General features: G+C 36.4%; 1 protein-coding gene across 1 annotated transcript in view; it reads right to left on the reverse strand.

Moving 5' to 3' along the window:
• LOC138715539 (uncharacterized) overlaps positions 1-18,208 on the reverse strand; it is a 171,754-nt gene extending 153,546 nt beyond the window's left edge. Inside the window, exons 1-3 of the mRNA XM_069848584.1 lie at positions 16,877-18,208; positions 10,547-10,696; positions 964-1,180 (exon numbers count right to left, since the gene is read on the reverse strand). The gene's annotated coding sequence lies outside the window, so the exon portion shown is untranslated. The remainder of the gene's footprint in view (positions 1-963; positions 1,181-10,546; positions 10,697-16,876) is intronic.
• Positions 18,209-23,467: the final 5,259 nt, after the last annotated feature.

A 23,467-nucleotide genomic window follows, 5' to 3' on the forward strand; every position in this document is an offset into this window, starting at 1 on the left:
AGCTCTCTAGGTTAGTTCTGAAGTGATTTTACATACACGTGTACATATCCTGCATGGCTGCACAAAACCGGCCATAGTTCGTAATCAATTTCAGATATGAATATGTGGTTTTTTCAATTGTATTGCAGAGAGTACGTTTTTTACTGTCATATGGATATGGTTATATTATGTTTAACCATTTCGAAAACTGAAATAAAGGAGTGAAGTAATGTAAATTCCATTCTACTAGAGCATTTAAATACCACTTTAGCGCTTAGTGCAGGGACTTTTAAATACCATGTTGTCGGGTTAAAACACTCTTTCTGGCATTTGCAGTCTTCACTAGTCACTTTTTAGGGACATCCTTACCGCTGTGGTTAATATGTTCTCCACCATGAATTCTGGCCTTTTCAACATTTCTTCTATATTCCGAAGAATGTTTTGTTCTTTTCTTGCTATAAACACCAGTGAACACACATGCAGCTGGACATGTATAGTACTGTACCCAGATAAAGAGCAGTTCTGCAGTAGTGCCAACTGTTTCCTGTTTATTGCAAAAACAACTGGAATCCTGCACTTCAGATGAATATTGATGCCTTTTGCTTTACAGTATTAACTGTCACTTCGGTTGTTTTTCTGCTCAGACTGATGTATCTATGTGTGAGGTAGTCATTACAATGCTCCACTTATTTTCAACCAAAATGTGACTTAGAGTGTTTTTATAATCAGTATTTACTTGATTACACCACAGTTCACTGTTACTGATCACTTACCTATGTGCGGAACTTTCTCAATATGTTACAGTCAACTATTCCTGACTACTTATCTCTGTGGAAAGCTTTGATGTACTGTACTGCAATCAACGGCTCCTGATAACTGAACTTTGTGTAGAATTCATCTGTATTACAATCCACTGTTCTAGGTCACTTATCTGTGCACGTAATTTTCTCTTTGTGCTACAATTTACTGCTTTCCATGACTTACCTGTGCATAGAACTTCCTTGCTGTGTTACAGCCCAACAGCTTGGACTCCACTGCACTTCTCACTTTATCAATAACGAATCTTCGTGTAGAAAGTGCACTTCATGTTTGGCTGGGTGGACATTCACAGTCACATTCCTAGAGTCCAACTACAGACTCATGTTTATGAATGGTTGACGTTCTTGTGGGATGTACATCTGCTCAAAGGACTTCTTCAATGCTGCCAACATGTTATAAACGTCAATTTGTTACAATTTGTACATTTGTTTACTGATGCTGCAGCAATACAGAAAACAAATAGGAGTTCAATCTTGGCTAAAGGCAACAGATTTTTAGGTGGCAAAAATTTTAAATGTGACTATCATGTGATGAAGAAATAAAGCAGTTGACCCACGTAATATATTTACTTTATGTACCAAAAAAAGCTATTTACTGTATGTAAAAAAAAAAAAACATGTTTTTCGTTCATAAATTAAAATGAATAATGGCAACATTTTCATCTCTATTACTCTGTTCTCAACTTAAAAACAAAATGTCTTTACATACTGTATGATAACAATTCTGGAGAAAGAGACCACAAATTACAAAATCACTGTTAAGTACTCAGCACAAAAATAAGCCACCAACCAATTTCGCATGGACTTGGTAAAATTGAAATCTGAAAATTCCTGAATGGAAAATTAATGCTGTAGCTATTTAGAATGCTGTACTTTACATAAATACTACAATTTAAGTGTAAATCCAAATTTAATTCACTTACAATGGGAGAAGAGGTTAGAATTAGGCACTTGGGTATTCACCGTGCCCTGGAATTTGACATTTCCATTTCAGAACTACATAAGGTTCCATCTTCAGAGCAGACAGGTAGTCAACTACTCTGTTTGGACTCCTTATGTTTGACAAATCTGGATGACTGAGCCAAGTCTAAAGACGAATATGGGAGAGGAGATTGCTTTTAACTTCTCTAAACACTACAGTCCATAAAAGCTTATTTCTGTTCTGTTTTGCAGCCCCATGAGACAGCTGCAGTCTCAATCAAGATACAAACCACAGGGGCAACTTTAGTGCAGCAAGGGACTTGCTTGGCGACGAGTAGAGTATACTCAAGAAGAGCTGCACAAACTATCAGCAATGTTCGTGTGCACTCGGCTTCACTTCGACTGCAAGCTGTCGACAGTTCTCAGTCATCTGCTGGCTTGACAACATTTCGAGCGAGATTTAACACAGCGCATGCAATGTAACTTGAACCTTGTTGCAGAGTAACTAATAACACAACATGGTTGAAAAAAACCTACCTCCCTCTCTCTCTCTCTTGCCATGCAATAGTGATGTAAACCAAAACATGTAGTATTACAAACTGTAATGGAACATGTTTAATAAAAAATTCTCTCTCTCTCTCTCCTGCTGTTCTGTGGTTTCTAGTCAGAAATTACATTAATCATATGTCACAATAGAGGCTCCTTTAGTGCTAAACTGGCGTTAATTACATAAAATTAGAACCTACATGTTGAAGTACAAAATCTATACCAAAGAACAAGAATGAAATCATATGACAGAATTCCAGCACAGCCACAAGGTTGACTTAGTCATCTATCAAATAGAGTACCGGGTCTTTCCTGGGGATAAAACGCGATCATAACTATATAAAACACAGAATATTTAACGCTCATGTTGGCTTCTACCTGCTCTGCACAATACGAACAGCTCAAGACCATGCTTTCGAATGCGCCCTGTAATCAGCATTAGGTATTAAATGGCAGAAAATGCCCGAGTTGTTGGCTTAGCTGACTGCATAACCAGCAAATCCTATCTCGTAAGAGGGTGGGTGAAGGCGAGTTCCCTGCGCCTTAAAACAGGGACCTCTCGGCTAAGGTATGGTAACCCTGACAGAAGAGTCCCTGGTCCTCCAGGTTGGAGGTTTGGTCGTGGTGCTAACATCCCCACACCAATAAAATCTATATTGTTGAGAACCTGAAACGATGGCCTTGGAATGATGGATACAATAGACGACGGCTAAGGCATGATAAACGGAAAAACGATTTGAACTTAGCGACTTGAAATGTGGGCACGATGTTAAGACCAGGAAAAATTATTGAAATTGGAAATGAGATATTGAAATTTAAACTAGACATTGTTGCTTTGCAAGAAATACGGTGGGAAGGGGAGGGAATAGTGGATAAAAGAGAGTTCTCCATCCTCAATAGTGGTTCCCGTACAAGGACTGGACTTTATGGAATGGGTTTTATACACCAAGCAATAGAAAGTGTAGACCAGAAAGACACCATATTCACAAAATCAAGTCAAATCTGTGCGTATGATGATGATATAGCTATTATATCTAGAAATGCTCCCACACTCAAACAGTTGTTTATTGAATTATCCAGGAATGCCAAAAACATGGGATTAACAGTGAATCAAGGAAAAACTAAATACATGATTATGTCCACCTATAAGTTGAGAAGGACCCCTAAGAATATTACCATCCAGGAGTATACATTTGAAGGTGTATCCCAATTCAGAATATCTTGGAGTTATTATTAATAATAACTGTGATGTGAGTGGTTATGTCAACGACAGAATACAGGCTGGAAATCGGGCTTATTACGCTAACCTCCCACTGTTTAAAAATCAGTTGTTATCGAGGATGACAAAGATTAAAGTTTATAAAACATTAGTTCGTCCTGTAGTTACCTTTGGTTCAGAGACATGGACATTTACAAAGAAAGACGAGAACTCCTTAAGAAGTTTTGAACGGAAGATTCTGCGTAGAATCTTTGGCCCAGTCAATGATCATCAAAGATGGAGGATACGCTCCAACAATGAACTTCTTAACCTGATAGGAGGTCAAGATGTTGTAAAATTTATGAAAGCTCAAAGACTGAGATGGCTAGGACATGTAAACAGGATGCCTGAAACATGCACTCCTATTAAAATGTTAAAGGGTAGACTATATAACAGGAGGAGAAAGGGTAGACCAAAGTTAAGGTGGATGGATGGGGTATCCAAAGTTCTTGAAATTATGGGAGTGAGAGGATGGACTAACATGGTAAAGAACAGAGTAAGATGGAAGGCTGTTGTTAAGGAGGCCAAAACCCACCCTGGGTTGTAGCGCTAACTGATGATGATGATGATGAATCAGCATTAGGTGGTTCGTAGCAGCCTGAGGAGCGAATATCGTTCTCTGTGTAAGCTCTTCTTGCATCTACTCATTTTCTTGGATTAGGGTACTTTTGCATCCCCTGACACTTCCTTCCTAATTAAGCACAGTATTCCTATCAACACTACTCTCAATCAGAGTTGAATCCATGAACCTGAGATAACCTAAACACTAAATTAGAAAAACAAGTTATTTACCAGACTATTTTTTGCAACAACAAAAAAACTGTACTAAACTGAAAAGTAATGAAATCACTATTATCATAATTTGATAGCCAAAAAAAGAGAGTAGCAATATGACAATGAGACGACTTCATCATGTCTTGGTAATCGAATACTTAATGTTTAAATTTAAATCTGAATTGACAAAACTGACTACAGGAACATGTTTTATCAAAAAGTATGTGCCATACCACCTGAGTTGCTAAGACATGAGTAAGAAATCTCTACTTCAGAACGCTTATTTCAAATACATTATTTGGTTCTAGTTATATTTATGCAGTTACATTCAGCTATAATGGCTGGGGGATCATCATTCTGCCGCCACACCCGTACTGGTTGGATGACTATTCACCTTTACTGTGGCATGTGGGCATGAGGCCAGCAGTCCAGCTGACTGACCATAAGCCTTGGCCCTCCATGGGTTGTTGCATCACAATTTATTTTATTTATAGTTATATTTATAATAAAAATAATGCAACCAGAGGAGATGTATTAGTTGGCATAAACTAATTTTCTGAGTTTGTATTTGGAGGAAGCTGGACATATGAGACTTGAATTAACTTATAATAATTAATAGAAAAACTCTGTTGACAGCTGTACTATTTGATGAGCTGTAAACCTATAGGCAACAGTATTTTTTTTGGGGGGGGGGGAAGTATACACAAGACATTTGAATGGCCTGAACTCAATTAGGTATCCCAAATGTACAGTATAATTATATCACCGCCCACACTGTCTCTCTACTCAGATTGTTCTTGTAAAATTATCTCAAAGAGCTATGGCGAACACTGATAACAGAAATCGAATATATAAAACAAACAGAGATTCAAAACAAGTGAACTCCTATAAAAATTTGAGAATATTTCACTTCCAGTTGTTTCGATGCACACAAACAATAAAGTTAACGTTATCACAACACAAGAGATATATTCAACAATTAAAATCAAGCATATTTCAAGTCATTATGTTTCATGGAAGTAAAAAGACATCATTTATTATTGCTATGCTGTTTGAATGATTTTAATACACCCAACATTTGTATCATGTCACAGAATGTGTGAGTACAGTTTATGTGAGGGGTATAAAATATGAGTCATTCCACGTCAAATCGCACAGCAATAAAACACGACCTTCTCGGAAATGGTCGAATTTTTTTTCATGAATTCCAGACATCAAATAAGGAGACCCGTATTTTTTTATTTTCACAATTATTAATTATTTGTGTAGTTATGAATATTTGAAGTTACGCAAATTATGCACGCACTGTTACATAAACTCGCTTGGAACTTTGTGTCTACATATAATTGAGATTTGCGGTTTGGCGCATTTGAAAGACGAAATACAACACTTTTTATTACTTTAGGCCTATCACAAATAAATTTAAAATTTGGCCTATTTTTTTAATCATTTCTTTTTCAAAGCAAAATTACTATATTAAATAGCCAAGTTAAAAATCTGAAAAAAATATAGACTTGTTCGCCGATGTATTATCTGTAAACTGCTGCATTTATAAATATGGGATCGGCACCCATACATTTGTAACAATTTATTTTCCGGAGGCATGCACGCGCTCGCGATGCCCAGCTAATGAACTGCTTGCAGCCATAGGCTAGAAGGCTGCCCGTGGAAATTTCCCGTTGCATCTGATGTCACCATACTAATAATCAAATGATTAATACCTTAAGGAACAGTAAATATCTTATCTAAAATTATTTTATTATTGTCAGCTCAGGGGGAACCCTTCACAGTTTATACTGTAATATAGCCAAGTGTTTGATGATAGCAAGACTGGGTAAGGCAGTAAACTTTATGGCAGTAAACAGATGGCATGAGAGAAAAATAATCAGTTTGGGTTTGAATTTCGCGCAGTGACGTGACTTCTATACAACATTAGTGATGGTAAAGATCGCGTAATATATAACAAGTGTTTAAATCCATTTACCTTCCTAATCACGCTTTTAAAAAGAAAAGTACACTAAGACACGTAAGTCGCGACTTATTTATAAAGCTCAATTTAAAGGAGTCTGAGTGTGCAAATATGTGATTTGTTCCGTAAAAATCAATCAATTTCCGCATAGGTCAAGTGAAATTATATGTGAAGCCAGTAGTTCTTGTGATATTAATAAAGATGAATCAAATGAAAGTGCGGACAGAGAAAGTGATTATCCCAGTATTTCTTCTAGCAGTTCTATGGATACAGTGCTAGAAATCAGTAATATTGAGGAATTAAACAAGAGTTTGATGTCAATAGAATCCCCTATCAAGAAAAGAAAGATACAACAAAACGATACCCCCGTGAAAATTTTCAAAAGTAAAAGGCTCCCTAGCATGTTAAGTTTTTCATGTAGAAGATGCATCATCATCCATTCAAAAGTCAGCCATATTTTACTTTTGACGGAATGCAAAGAAAGTACAACCTGAAAATTACATAGTTATTGCAGACTTTTCTGAAAATTATTCATTTGTAATACAAGATTCAATACAAGGTGTGCATTGGAACATATGCCAAGCCACAATACAGTACAATTTTAATTTTACTTCCTACTTTATTTTATTTTATATTCTCTTATAGGCCTATTAATATTATATCTGAACTGTGACCGAACACAAGCGCTGCTCATTCGGTCTCAAATTTTGTTAATACTACTGCATCTCCTTTTTTTATATTGATTGTATTATTTTATTTCTATTTCTCTTATTTGTAATTATATTCTTTATTCTGTATATTTAAATAATTAAATAAACCCTTTCGTAGTATATTTCAAAGGAGATACAGAAATTCGTTACAAAAGTAATGTCATCTCAGAAACCATGAAACATGACACTGATCCCTTTCACTTTTTTCAATCCGAAGCAATCAATTTCTTAAAGCAAGAATTCAACGATATGAAAAAAATCATCTACTTTTCCAATGGATCAAGTTCACAAAAAAAAAAAAAATTAAAAAATAATTGCTTACATGAAGACGATTATGGAATTAGTGCTGAATGACACTTCTTTGCAATGTCGCATGGTAAAGGTCCATGTGTTGGCATTGGAGATACTGTTAAAAGACTTGCCACGAAAGTTAGCCTATACAAGATCCTACAACAACACAAAAAAAACTGTTTGATTAGTCACAAAAAACATTTCTAACATGTCATTTATATTTTGTCCATTCAATAAGCACAAAAACCACACTGAAAATTTGCAGGCCAGATACCATAATCTAAAACCAATAACTGGTACATTAAAATTATATTCTTTCATTCCTTTGTCAAAAACTGAAGATTTAGTAAAACAATTTTCTTTCAAGAAAGAAGGTAGGCGAATGAAAATTTAAAATGTGAATGAAAGGAAACATTTGAAAAGCATAATGTAAAATTATTTGAAGATATCATAATAAGTAAATTAGCAGTGTTTCCTCCAGTAACTTGATCCGTACTGGGTGTAATGTTGCAACGTTAAGTCAATTATCCAGTGCCGATAAACCTCAGCGCGCTTTAACGCTTCCCGTCCACTGCTGCTGCGCCAACCGCTACACATTCTGTCATAAGTAATTAAATTTCCAGTAAACTATTGGAGATCCCATTCTGATTTTTTCTGGAATTATTAAGAATACTTCAGTGCACCTAGTAGGCATTTTTTTAGATTTTTAATAGGGCTATTTCACATTGATGTATATGTTTTAAAAATTGAATTATAAAAAAATGTTTGAAGTAATTATATTAAAATTAGTTAGTAAATATTTAATAAAATACAGTACTTTAAGCTTTTAAATGCATTTTTCAAAAAAATTTTAACATCAATATCGTCAGAAATATGACGCTTTAAATGTTGCATTGAGCGACATTTTTAACGAATTCTAACATGTAATATTTTAAAAACATGTGGACTTAGGAGGAAATAAAAATACACTTGTTGGTTTATGAGACCCATAGAGTTGGTAAAAAAAATATAAACGCAATCAGAAATATGAAGGTCAAAATTTGTATAATTTTGTGCGATTTTACGTGGAATGACTCATATGTGTGACTTAGGAAGGTTCAGTTATGTAAATCAAGAGTATAGGCTATATTTAGGGAGGTCGAGCAATAAGTGTTAGTGAGTGTTAATATGCGACAGTTTGTGCTAAATACGACTAAGAACTTATTCTATCAAAAACAAGAACATCAAGGCAATGCCATACTGTAAATCACTAACTGTGCCCAGTCAAAGGGCTGTAAGAAAGGAAGAGCTTACAAGTGGTAGTGGATTTAACATTCTGCAGACGAAGAGCATATTGATCAACTATGTCAGACATACGCGCCCAACAGTCCCCACCATCTGAGGAGAAGATACAAAAGCAAGACGTCTGCCCTATATGTAAACTAAAAATTGATGTTATTAGAAACAGCAGTAGAATGCAACAGATTAGCCTGGCATAATGAGCCAAACAGAGTAGGCGACCCCTCTGGTCTTACTTATTTGACCTGACCTGTATGTAGTTGTAAAATGTTAAGTTTCAGGATATGGTGGAATATATCCAAAAGCTTAATTTTGAGGCATAAAATTGTTTCGAAGCAAGTGTGTAGGGAAGTGAGTGATGTACAAATGTACACAGTACAGTCTTACAGTGGAGTGTTTAATAAGTGAGTGCCAGAAACGTTTATGCAGAAAGCGATCTTATCAAGATGACTCACCAATGGAGTAAGTAATAGAAAGCTGATTTAATGTGAGTGTTGTTAAACAGAATCCCTGTATTGTGGGTCCCTATCAACACTGCATGGCGTGTCCTCAGGTTGCGGATAGAGGAGATGGCCTCCAGATATGGAGGGTAGCTGTGAATATATTGAATAAGCAGTCATAGACAGCCGATGAGGGGTGGTCCTCCAGCTTGGGAGTCAGCTAACAACCCATCACCATAAAAAACAGCTTGTTACGAAATCCCAAAATAAGCTTGGACTCTCACTTTGAGAGAGGAACAGAGGTTAAGGGTGCTTGAGAATAAGGTGCTTAGGAAAATATTTGGAGCAAAGAGGAATGAAGTTACAGGAGAATGGAGAAAGTTACACAACGCACAACTGCACGCATTTTATTCTTCACCTGACATAATTAGGAATATTAAATCCAGACGTTTGAGATGGGTAGGGCATGTAGCATGTATGGGTGAATCCAGAAATGCATATACAGTGTTAGTTGGGAGGCCGGAGAGAAAAAGACCTTTGGGGAGGCCGAGACATTGACGAGAGGATAATATTAAAATGAATTTGAGGGAGGTGAATATGATTGTGGAGACTGAATTAATCTTGCTCAGGATAGGGACTGATAGTGGGCTTATGTGAGGGCGGCAATGAACCTCCGGGTTCCTTAACCTTTAAGAGCCGAGCAACCATTATAGTGGTACAGCTAGTATGATGATCATGACATGATATAATATGTTATAAATTGTATATGATATATAAAATACGTTGATATTCTTTAATTTTATATAACATTAAGGACATTGCATTTGATTACAATAATTTAAAATCCCCCCCCCTTAAAAAAGGAGCAAAATCATTTCAACTGCAGTCAACTGAAACTCCGTCAGCTTCCATGCGTACCATTACACTGATTGTTTTACATGGGCCCTCCCCATCCTTTACCACAGGCTCAATTGACTCCAGTGACCAAGACGCGAACCTGCGATCTTAGGCACGATATGCTGGCCAGACATAGCTTGTGCACCTTAAACCATTTGGCTAACGAACCCAACACGAATTTACCTGATTATGCAGCTATACGAACTCCTGTTTAAGAATTAGAAATTTGCGTGCAATAGTGGTATAGGTCTTGCAGCTTCTAAACGTTAAAAGCCATTTGTAAGTAAGTTGTTAAACAGAATATTTTGTACTTATTGCAGTTTGTGGGATGTCATTTTGTTTTTCAATTATGTGACAAAATATTTCATTTTAACTTCATATCTGAATAATATGAAAACATGTTCAAAACAACAAAAAAATTAGGACCATGGCACTTACGCCTTGAAGTGGTTTCACTGTACTAAAACTTCCAGGCCGTTTAATTCCTTTCTCTTTTATATGAATCAGGTAACAATAATCCGTCCTTCAGCTGCGGTAATTATGCACTTGTGAATAATATGATCTATCCTCTTCTATATCGAAAACTATGAGAAAAAAATTACACAAGTATGTCATGCCATTAAGAAATAATAACATGTGACATTATCATGATTCATATAAGTTACCTGTACGCACGCTGTCTTGGTCAGATGAGCAATATGGCTAATGCTCTCCTCTGAAACTGTATGTTGCCATGGTACACAAATCTTCAAACTTCTGAAGTTTGCTTGCTCGACTTCACTATGGTTTTTATTGCAGTAGCACAGGCATTCAAACTGGAATGAAAAGTTCTCATTATGCATAATATAAGCCTCTCAGTGAATGCTGCTAATCATGAAAAATTATGTAACTCCAGAAAGTTTTATTCAGTATCAGCATGTATAGCTAAGAATTATACAGCTTGTACAGTAGAACCCTGATTATCCATCACCCTATTAACCGATTGGTGGATTATCCGACTGTTTTTGTTTCACTTTTATTTCAGAACTAATTTACATGAAATACTGTTTTGTACATTATAGGCCTATTAATACAGCCCTGGCATAAGACGGGAAGTTAAAGGGTCAAAGACACCCACACCCATGTCCTTTTCGCTTACACCGCCTTATAAACAAATGCAGAGTAAGGCTCTTTGCATCAGTGGTGGATTTTAGACGACCAGCGAGGGCCGTAAGTTCGTAAAAGCCTGATACAATCCGTCACTGACTTCCTCTCCACTCATACCGTACTGAAACAAAACTGTCTAAGCCAGGGAAGGTGGAGTTAAAGGATGATCTGCAGTGACTCAATCGAGTTAATAACGCTCAAGTCTGTATTGGTACGTATTTTTTAAAGAGAGCATTATTACAATCCTTTATCGTTACACACTATGGTCTACTGTTCGAATTTCCGTACTATGTAACTTTTATTTTCTTGTAATTGTTTATTTTACGATGGTTTATCAACTTTTAAGGTTATTAGCGTCAAAATGAGATGAAGGTGATAATGTCAGTGAAATGACTCCAGCGCCAAAAGTTAATGGGTTGAGGGAAAACTCCGGAATAAAACTCAACCAGGATTTGAATCCAGGCTCGCTCGTTTCACGGTCATGCATGCTAACCATTAGTCCACTGCGGTGGACCTACTGTATAATTTCTATATAAAATGTCTTCCACGGGTGTCAAGAGAAAACGTATTGAAAAACGTGCAAATAATTTAATGGTTTGGGAATGGGAAACTATGGCTCATATCACATCAGAATACGAGATTGGAGTTATAACTGCGATATTTAATAAAAAAAAAAGTATAGAGTGTATAAAGTATGTAAATCTACAAATGAGACCTCCATTATTCCTATTTTTCTGCACACAGCCATTATAAAGAGTTTTCTTGCCCCTTAAAAACCCGTTGTTGACAACCAGAATAACATTAGTGAACTGTCCACTATTTAGCGTCTTAAACACAACATCACGGAGAAAATTACGAAATATTTATGGTACGGATTATCTGATTTTTTCGATTAACCGTTCAGCCCATCCCTTTCATTACCACAGATAATAGAGGTTCTACTGTATAGGGATGGTCGAAATTGAACAGCATTTTAGTTTACACTTAAAATTAAGGCTGCAAGGAAAAAAAAAAAGTTAAATTAAGGATGCAAGGGAAAAAAATGTTAATCTTGTGAACCAGTAATCATGATGTTTAAAGATTCTAATTGAATCAAAATGCTACAAATATTATGTATTCCAATAAGAATAATTGTGACTTGGTATCCAAATATCCAACATGTAACTGCACCTGAGAATATTTTCTTTTCCAATACAAAGAAATGACACTGCTCAAACACAAATACAGTACATAACAAATAGGCCTAATGCAAGTGAAAAGATAAAAGGGAGTACCAGTAATGATTAATTGGAGGTTTTTTTAAAAAAAAAAACAACCATAGTCCTGGTTGAGGTTCTGGCTGATATGTACATCTATTATCAGACAGTACATCTCACTTGATATGTGTCAGAGGAAGAACAATTGTTTGTATGCATCTGAAGTCTGACTAGTGTAATATTTACCTAGTCAGTGATGTATGCAATGGAGGGGAAAGGAACTGGTCACCCTACCCCATTATCTCCTGGCTTACTTGCCTCATAAGTAGTGCCTTCTTGGTATCATTTGTGAGGTTCAGACCTGTCTTCGGACAGTTGACTAAACAACAAGAGTCCAAAAACATACATTTTCAGAAGAAACAAGAAACTATCTGGCAGGAGTGTTGTTGACACTTCAAGGTCTTGTTAAAATTCATCATGCCCCTTCTTAAGGTGTTATAAAAACTTGTGGAAACTGAAGTACATATTTTACAATGTAAATTGTCTCATAGAAATACATGTGTAAATATAAGTAATTGTGGACAATGGTTGTTTTAAGAAAAAATACTCTGTTGTGGATGAAGTGTGCCTCCCCTTTAATCTTCTTTTTCTTTATTCCTGTTTCTTCTCCTTTCCTTGCTTACATTTCTTCCATGGGATTACTTCTGCACCTAAAGATGACGCATCAAAAAAATGACTTTCATACTCCATCGGCAAGTCTATCATGCTTTCAAAAAGGAGTGCGTTATATGGCAGTAAAAATTTGTAATAGCCTCCCTATGGATATAAAAATGAAACTCAAAACATAAGATTATTTAGAGCCAAATTAAAGAAGTATCTAATTTCTCATGCCTTCTATTCTGTAGGTGAATTCATGACATTCAACAATGCTTCATGAAATTGATACTAAAACTTTGTGTTGTACTAGTAGACTATATTGTAAACCTCTTCTGTATAATATTTCCACTAGACTGTAACTATAAATTAAGACTTTATAGTAGTGTTAAGCTTTTTTGACTTGTTTCATATTCTAGCTGTGAAGCAATGTACGAATACATGGAATGTTGATAAATACAATACAATACAGTACTCCATAACGACCATAACTAATACAACAATTCACGTGCCAAAGTATTTTCTCCGAGGTGGCTTTTGCAGCGAATCTACTACAGTTTAAAATTGAATGGATATTTCAAGGTGATTCAGTCATTCATTCATTCATTCATAGTGTTCTGCCCAGGGGCAGGTCTTTCACTGCAAACCCAGCTTCTCTAGTCTTTTCTATTTTCTGCCTTCCTCTTAGTCACCGCATATGATCCATATATCTTAATGTCTATCATCTAATATCTTCTTCTGCCCTGAACTTTTCTCCCATTCACAATTCCTTTCAGTGCATTCTTCAGAAGGCAGTTTCTTCTCAACCAGTGACCACAAGGTGATATGAATTAGATATTTGTAAATGCTACAATCATCCTGGCTGGACAATGACTGTTTTCACAAAAAAAAAAAATTCTTTGGACTATGGCTGTTTTATGAAAACCAGTAAAAATTTCCACACTTATACAACATAGGCCCATGGTGTTTTTTCCCCCCTAACAACTAATTCTGTAGATGGCTGCTACAATACACTCACCATATGCTTAATATCTCACATTTGTATTTTTTGGACTATGATTTTTTTTCAAAAAACCCTTCAATTGTAATAGTTTCTATAGTGATTTTGAATTTATCTCCACTACTTTAATGAAGTTTCCGCAGAAATGTGTTGTTAATTTTAGCAATGAAGCCACTGATTAACTCTCTCCCATACACAAAGTGGGTTTAGAGGAAAGGACTGGGCATCATTGAAAATGATTCTGACCCATTTCTTCCTGAAGACTGCACAATGGACAAAGTGATGAAGAAATAATTCCAATTTTGTTCAGGTACTTTGAAAAAGTGGCGTGAAATCTTGAGGAGAGTCCATTGCGTAAAATTCCCTGTAGCACACACAAAACTTATCTCTGCAAAGCACTTCAGATGCCTGATGGCTTTTAAATGAGTAATTTCCTGACCTCTTTGATTCTGTCATGAAACAACAACTAGTTCAAAAAGGAAAACATCCTGAATCAACATCTTACCTTCCACCAAGGGTTCAGAATGAATTCATCCACCCAATGGCAATCAACGTTCAGCAGAAGTTACTAAGAAGCATACTTGAAGTCAAGTTAATGTTTTACTCGAGTCCTGATCAAGCACATCGAGAGCAATTGTCTGAGATACACTACATGGAAATTGGTTTTGAGAAAAAAAAAAAAAACAGTAGTCTACTTGTTGGAGAGTCTTTCCTTGGCTTCGTTGAAATAAATCAGAAGGATGAGGAGAGCTTGGTTGAAGCAAGCTATAAATGGACATATGAGATTATTGATCCCACTGCTACAATAATGCTGGACATAGAAGTGGTTTAAGTCAAAGAATTAAGGACGGTAATTCGGAAGGCTAGCATTTGCGTCAAGAGAGACAGATACAGAGAGCAAGGCAAAGTACAACATTGTCATATCGTACTTCACGCGCACATGCAATACAAATAGCGCAGGAGATAATTTAAATTCTCAAAAGACAATAATGACCTTAGCCATTGATTACTGTAAGCATGACACCAAACAAACCCTCTTTCCTTCACTAACAGTATTCTTTGCACGGTTCTCAATTACACACCAGATGTTTCTGCAGTCATTTCTTGTGCATTGGCAATGTTGCAGGCAGCATCACGATGGCCGGCAGCGTTCTGCTCGTCAATGTTTTTAAAATAATTATACACCTTAAACACTACTTTTCGCACCTGCCAGTGCAATACTTGTCTTTTTACAGTCTCTTCTTCCATTTATTCATCTTATATACATAGGTAAATGTTAGTTTTACTTATTCAATGTATTGAAACACTCACACGTGAACAAACGAACTCTGGAAGTACTTGTTATACACTGATTCCCATTGGTTCTACTGTACAAGCTTGTGACGTCACATACCAGAAATGCTATGGCGCTTATAGCAGCCAACCGCCTTCCGAAATGCTATGGCGCTTATAGCAGCCAACCGCCTTCCGAAATGCTGTCTAGTCTAGTGAAAGAAGAAAAATGTGACATAAAATTATTTCTTTTCGACAGACATAGAAATGTACGATATTTTCTCAGCATTCAATATCTGAACACAGAATGTACTTTTGATGTGTGAAATGTCAAAAAGTTTGATGAAAAAAATTAAAGCCGCACAGAAGAAATGTCTACAAATTCAAGCATGGAAGAGCAGTATAAACAATCAATTATGGTGGGCAGCCGAATCCTGTAAAGGAACTGCTTGAGAAATTCACTTCTCTGCTTCATCACATAAAAAACAAACATGAATAAGTGGAAAATTATGAAAAAAAGCCACTTAGTGAGGAAGAAATAACAAAAGGCATGGCTGAAAGGGCACTCAGATGCTTATTTAACATTGAAGAAAATAATTCTGAACTAAACTTTTTGAAAGATTTAGAACATACAAAATTTTACGTCCATAAAAGTAATTTGAAAAGCTACCATAATCTTAGGCTGAAGTATGCACACCAAAAAGGATTCATTTTCGATACAAAGGCATGTTATTTAGGCCAATTATAGCTATTCTGGATCATAATTCGAACCTACACAAACAGAAGTCAGAATTCAAAACTCAGTATTCAAAAGTGTATCTTCTTGGGTTGTTATTTAGTGAACTGTCCGAAGACAGGTCTGAATTTCACAAGTGATACAACATGGCACCACTTATGAAGCAACTAGATATGGGGTAGGGTGACCAGTTCCTTTCATCCTTCATTGCATACAACACTGATTAGCTACATATTACATTAATCAGACTTCATATCCATACAAACAATTGTTTTTTCTCTGACACACATCGTCAAAGTGAGATGTATTGCCTGATAATACTTAGATGTCTTCTTGGATTATGAAGCAAAAATATTCGTTTGTGATGATAGCAGCTAATAATAAAATATATAAAATTGACTATCTAAAAGTGTGTACCATATGTGGGAAATGCGTGTTATTATTCGGTTGAGAAGCTTTTATCATCTAGTCTGCTGTCAAAAAATCTGAAAGTTAGAATTTATAAAACAGTTATATTACCGGTTGTTCTGTAAGGTTGTGAAACTTGGACTCTCACTCTGAGAGAGGAACATAGGGTAAGGGTGTTTGAGAATAAGGTGCTTAGGAAAATATTTGGGGCTAAGCGGGATGAAGTTACAGGAGAATGGAGAAAGTTACACAACGCAGAACTGCACGCATTGTATTCTTCACCTGACATAATTAGGAACATTAAATAAAGACGTTTGAGATGGAAAGGGCATGTAGCACGTATGGGCGAATCCAGAAATGCATATAGAGTGTTAGTTGGGAGACCGGAGGGAAAAAGACCTTTGGGGAGGCCGAGACGTAGATGGGAGGATAATATTAAAATGGATTTGAGGGAGGTGGGATATGATGATAGAGACTGGATTAATCTTGCACAGAATAGGGACCGATGGCGGGCTTATGTGAGGGCAGCAATGAACCTTCGGGTTCCTTAAAAGCCATTTGTAAGTAAGTAAGTGTACCATACCTGAGAAAGACATGCTGGCCACTGGATTTGTCTCTACCACGGAACATCACACCTACACCACGTCCATCCCAAGCAATTCTGATGCAGAGGCACTTCACACGTTTTTCTGACCATCATTCAATTATAAGTTAAAGCCGTGTAACTTTTATTTATATACTTTTTCATTCATTTGCCAGCACAACGGATAAAAACTAATATTTTACATTTAATATTTTATTGGCATAACACTAGCGTTATTTTGTCCTGATTTTCTTTGGCCAGTTTGCACTTGACGACGGCATTAAATACACAAGTAGGGTTACCAGATCTAGGACGGAAATTCAGGATACATTAAAAAAATAAAAAGCACATAAACTTATAATGAATTTCAATGTAAATACACTTGTATTTTGATGCTCAATTAAACAATTAGAATTACCTTCATGTTATTATTTGGTTGTAGTGGTGTAGCCCTATATTAAAGAACATGCCACAAGTCTGCACATACGGTATTGAAAAACACAGGGGTTGATAAATACATCTCTCTACACTCACCACATTAACATTGTTTGAAAGAATACTTGTTGCTTCCTTTGTTTTTGTTCACTGGTTATTTTGTTTCTTGAAATATAATAAAAAAAATCTCTACATGACATATTAAAGTTCGTCTTTACTAAGAGTTCTGACATTACAAGTTCTGGCCTCATCTGGTTCCTCTCGTCAGTTCAGAGATTCTTCATTTTTGACAAAACTCGCTCCACATGAGCATTGCTAATTGGAAGAGCATGTAATATGTGTTCAGAAATTTTCTTTAAATTTAGCACACTACGTGTCTTCAAAACAGTGTTCCAACGTTCTTGAGGAGTTAGTAGATCTTTAAGTATAGGCAATACTCTTGGTACAATGCATCACCATTTTCAAAGTCCAGTTCTGCATTAACATGCAATATATTCACAATTTCAGTAAGGACACTGAATGTGAAAGTATCATTAAGACTTAGAAAAGTGAAGAATAGTAATCAAACCATTTTTGCAAATAGTCAGTGGCCCTCTGATACACATTCAGTGCTTCCTTGTTAAAGAGATGCACATCAGAATCACTCAAGTTATTCAAGTGCTGATTTACTACCAAGCCATGTCACCAATGAGTGCCACGAACTCGCTTCTGTGTTCTATCCAAAGAGCTTATAATACTTACAAACTCTTTGCTTCTATTCATAAAAAAAGTGTATCGTATAATTATAAAATGTCTTTGGTAGCCATTGCAAACTACGGCGGATTTCTAATAATTAGAGCATGTACGTGTTCAGCAATTTTCTTTAAATTTGGCACACTACGTGTCTTCAAAACAGTATCCCAGCATTCTTGAGTTGGTAGATCTTTCAGTATCGGTATCATCTCTTTCAATAGGCAATATTCTTAGTACAATGCAGCACCATTTTCAAAGTCCAGTTCTGTATTAAAATGCAATATATTCACAATTTCAGTAAGGGCACTGAAAGTGAATATATATCAATATGAAATTTCAGAATGTAATACTGAAATGAACAAAATTCCAGATATTAAGAGTCCTGTAAGCAATTTAATTTTTTTCGACAATCCGGAAAAATTCCGGACGGTTGGCAACCCTATAGGCCTACACAAGATGGTATGACAACTCAATTTTTGTGTCCAATAACTGTTCATGAATTTACACAACTTGTAACTTATATAATGCTAAGTTTTATTTATAGGGTTACTTGGTGAAAGTAAATGTCTTTTACTATTGTTTTTGTCTTTTGCGCTCAAATTATGGTGGGTCAAATTTAGAACATCATTATCCAAAATACTAAGCTTTTTAAAGGAAGAGTTTTCAGTAACACACCCTTAGGTATCAGTTTTTACAGTTCTCACATTTTACATTTCTACACAACACACTCATTATCTGTTTTGGGTTCCCAGACATATTGGAAAAAAATTACAGGATACTTATCAATTATCACTAAGTAAGTTTAGTATGCACATCCACCAAATATACCAATCTTTCAAACTGTGTATGTAGGGGAGGTCGGGGCAAGTTTGGCATGTTACGCTAAACACTTACATAAGCACAATAAAAATGCGATTTATGTTTCAAAATTTTAATGATATATTTATAGTATGTATATGGACTAGAATTCACAAAAAAGTGAAGCATTGAATTAAACACAAAAATAAATTGAAGGTGCTACATTTGCCGAAGTTGCCCCACACTCTGGTGCAACTTCGTCAGTATTTGTATCCTCAACAAAAAAAATTATTTCCGAGTTCAGATTTGATTTACAACATAACAAACTCTCATGGGACGAAATTTAACATCTGAACATATAATAAACGAAGTGTCCAAATATATTTTTAATGTCTGTGCATGTTCATACGCCCATCATATGTGTGGCTAATCTTTGTTTAGACAGTTTTCTAACTTCATGAAAGCCTCAAGTCAGGCAGATCCAGCAATCTTCTCGTTTGTGTTGAAAGGGTGCTCTATATCATTGGATTCTGTGAAATCGAAGGCTAATCTTCGAAATTCCACTCTAGACTTTCCAAAAAACTTTTTCTGCAGATTGATTGCATGCTGCTTCAAATTTTCAGCCATATCTGAAGGAAACACTCTTTTAAATCTGCCTTTATTTTATACACCTGGTGCTGAAAGATCTACTTTCAGCGAATACTGAAGTGTAGTTCATGGCACTCCAATTTTTTTTGGCAGATGACAGGCTTATCTTCCCTTATTTATGCCCACATACAGCTTTCTTGAGTGTGTCCTGGTCATATTTGTTTTCAGTTTTCCACTAGTAATTTAGAACCATTTAACTGGTAATAAATAGACAACTAAAATGTACCAGGGTCACTCCAAAAAGTAATGCACAACATTTTTTAAATTTATGTTTTATTCTACACCTTCGCAATTTATGGAGGTCATAGATATAACCTGCCCACTTGTAGATATTCATATTTGATTTAAGTCGTTCCCGTGAGTGGCGCCATGATAGCACTCCTTCAAGATGGCTGCTGTACTTGACATTCGTCAGAAGCAACGTGCTGTTATCGAGTTGCTGTGCTGTAAAAACGAGACAGTGGAAAACATTCACAAGAGGTTGAGAAAGGTACATGGAGATGCAGCTGTCGATCGCAGTACGCTTAGTCAGTGGTCAAGCAGATTATCTGGTGAAAGAGGACACGCCAATATTCAGAATACTCCTCGCAGCGGCAAACCCTTCACTGCACGAAGTCCTGACAATGTTCAGCTCTTAAACAACATGGTTGTGGCTGAGAAACGCGTCACAGTGAAAGAATTGTCAAACCAAGATGGAACAGGAGAAGCAATTGTGTCCAGAATATTGAAAGGTTTGTGCCAGGTGGGTTCCAAGGATGTTGACAGAAGCCCACAAAGAAACCCGAAAAACCGTGTGCAGCGAACTTTTGGACCAGTACGAGAATGGTGGAGATGATTTTCTTGCAAGAATTGTGACAGGAGATGAAATATGGTTCCACGATTTTGACCGGAGATAAAGAGGCAGACAATGGAGTGGATCATACCAATTCACCAAAGAAAAAATAATTCAAAACTGTGCCTTTGGCAGAAAATGTTATGGCTACTGTGTTTTTTCGATTCAGAACTCTTGCTTCTGGACTTCATCCCACACGGAATCAACTTTAATTCTGACGCGTTATGTGGCAACTCTCAAGAAACTTCAAGCTCAACTGAGTCATGTTCGACCACATCGGAGCAGGATGTTCTGCTATTTCACAACAACGCACGGCCACATGTCAGTCACAAGACCACAGACCAGATAAGAAAACTTTGATGGACAACATTGAAACATCCGCCTTACAGTTCTGATCTGACACCATGCAATTGCCATCTCTTTGGTAAACTGAAGGAACGAGATTTGAAGATGACGACTCCCTCGTGCACGCTACTAAAAAGTGTTGGTCCAGACTTTTATCGTGTAGATATACAGGCCCTTGTTCTAACGTGGAGTAAGGCAGTTGAAAGGGACAGGGATTATGTGGAAAAGTGACATTTTGTTCATAAAGGATGTAACTACATTCTGTGAAAATAGCAAAGCTGTAGGATAAAAATTTAATTTTTAAATATTGTGCATTACTTTTGGAGTGACCCTTGAATAATAGCTTTAAATTACTTTAAATGTTATAATTACTTATTTTATATAGTTAAGGAATAATACAGAAACCCTATCTTCCTGCTCTTTTCCATGGGTCAAGATCAACAGCTTCCTGCCGAAGTTGCCCCAATTGGCAAGAAAAAAATTATTAATCAGTACCCTTACTAGGGGCCTGGAACCAGCTTGCCAAGCGCATAGTCTGATACAGATTTAGTCGTTCTAATTAATGATGCCACTCACTAATATCGTCAATGTTATCATTACGGTTCTTTAAGACATTCAATATCGTAATTATAATAAGCCATGAGTTAAAAAATTATATTTACCTGTCAGAACTGCAAATATCTCTCCATACCACACAAGCATTATTCACAGCAAGCGACCATGTTTTCTCAATACCCTACCCTCTAAACAAGCCCCTATTTGCTCAGGTCTTCGAAACAAATGCCATGACGAAGTTGCCCCAATGCCGAACTTGCCCCGACCTCTCCTAGTAAAGTTTACTACACAAACACTTTACCAACTAACTAAGGGTAAGTAAACAAATAGTAAACATAATTCTTAGGGAGCATAAGTTATTTACATTAAGTTTAAGCTTTCTTATGTAAAGTTATTTTTTATTAATTTGTCCTACAGAATAATATCTGTAATATTGACAATTAATATTATAGCCAGCAGTGCATTTCTGTACAGATTACTGTGCACTTAACTGCGGAATCCCGGCCAAACAAGTCACTCAATTGAGTGCGCTCCTAATATAATGGGAGTTGACATTGGACATATATGTCAACATATACTGTACGCCTAACTTGGAGTCAGGCCAAAAGGGAAACATTCAAGGAGGAAGGTTCGGTCTGGTGCTGTGGATTGAATTCGGAGTAGCTCAGTGGTCAGAGCGCTTGGTACGTAGAACCAAGGACCCGGGTTCGATCCCTGGTGCCGGAGCGAATTTTTCTCCTCAATATTAATTCCTAATGTAAGTTGCTTTCAAATTGGTTTTAATAAGTTATTACAGAAATAGTTACACAATACACTAAGTTACTCATGTGACAATATTCTTATAAATCAATCCGCCTTGACCTTGTAATAATTCTCTAAAGAATGAATTTCACTTAACAATTGTTTATTTTGAAGAATCATGTCATGAAAAGCAACACAGTCCTCACTGAAGAATGATTTTACAACAAGCATTGATTTTACTGTTTTTACAGACAATTTATTTTTCTCATCAGTCCATAGAGCATTCACACAGGAAAATAATCTTTCGACATACGCATTCATTCCAGGGATATACATAATGAACTCCACTACTCTCTTCAAATTTGAGAGTTCTCCTTCAGTACTTTTAAAAAGATCCACCCAGACTTCATCTAAACATTTGATGTTGCCATCACTCGCCTTGAGAAATTAATAACTCACAATAATATTGTTTCATAACAGACCACCTATAGTCATCTGCAATGATGAAGTGCAATGTTTGTAATTTGTAATATAGAATAGACATTGTAACTTCTCCGTTTTTTCTCAGTTTAGAACTCTAAAATACGAGACAAAGCTGTCCCGAAGACTTTTCTTGGGAAACGGGACACATTAGCGAAAAACAGGATGATCCTGGTATTTTACAGGACATCTGGGAACCCTATATCTGTTGGCATTTCAATGCAACGGACATATTTATATCAATCCTTTCCACATGCTCTCCCAACAGTTATTAACGTTTCCACTTCATTATCACTATAATTATATTATCAAAATCGCATTTCTCCTGTTTGAACTGGTTCGGTTGAATACTTTTTTAGTAGGTTATTTTACGACGCTTTTTCAACTGCTGAGGTTACCTAGCATCTGAATGATGTCAGCAAAATGAGTCCAGGGTCCAGCGCTAAAAGTTATCTAGCATTTGCACTTAATGGGTTGAGGGAAAACTCGGGGTAAAAACCTCAATCAGGTAACTTGTGCCAACCAGGATTTGAACCCAGGCCCGTTCATTTCAGGGTCAGGTATGCTAACTGTTACTCCACAGCAGTGGATGGTTGGATCCCTGAAGCCATAGCACACTATAATTTATCTCAAAATGAATATCATTTGTATATCTGCATAGAAACAGGCGTATGTATGCAATGTCGTCACCAGCAGCCGAGCCCAATGATATCATTAGGTACTCGCTTTTCTCCCTCTTTCCTCGGGTGTTTTTGAAGGTACAGATGCCACATTTGAATTAAACTGATTGTAGGCCTAATTCCTTCCTATGTTAAACTATATGGTGAAACTAGTGCTGACGCTGAGGTAGTTCCGGTGATTTCGGAAGTGAAATTCCTTTAATTTATAAGGGATTTTGGTAATTCGGTATAAAACGTTGGTCTATATGGCGGACATCATCTAGAATCTGTGACAGGTTAGGTTTGGTTTGTTCAGTTTTTTTTATATGCCTATCAAGAAACGTATATGCAAGGCAGTAGCGGCCC

This window comes from Periplaneta americana, chromosome 15 (assembly GCF_040183065.1).
Source record: "Periplaneta americana isolate PAMFEO1 chromosome 15, P.americana_PAMFEO1_priV1, whole genome shotgun sequence".
Classification (NCBI taxonomy): domain Eukaryota; kingdom Metazoa; phylum Arthropoda; class Insecta; order Blattodea; family Blattidae; genus Periplaneta; species Periplaneta americana.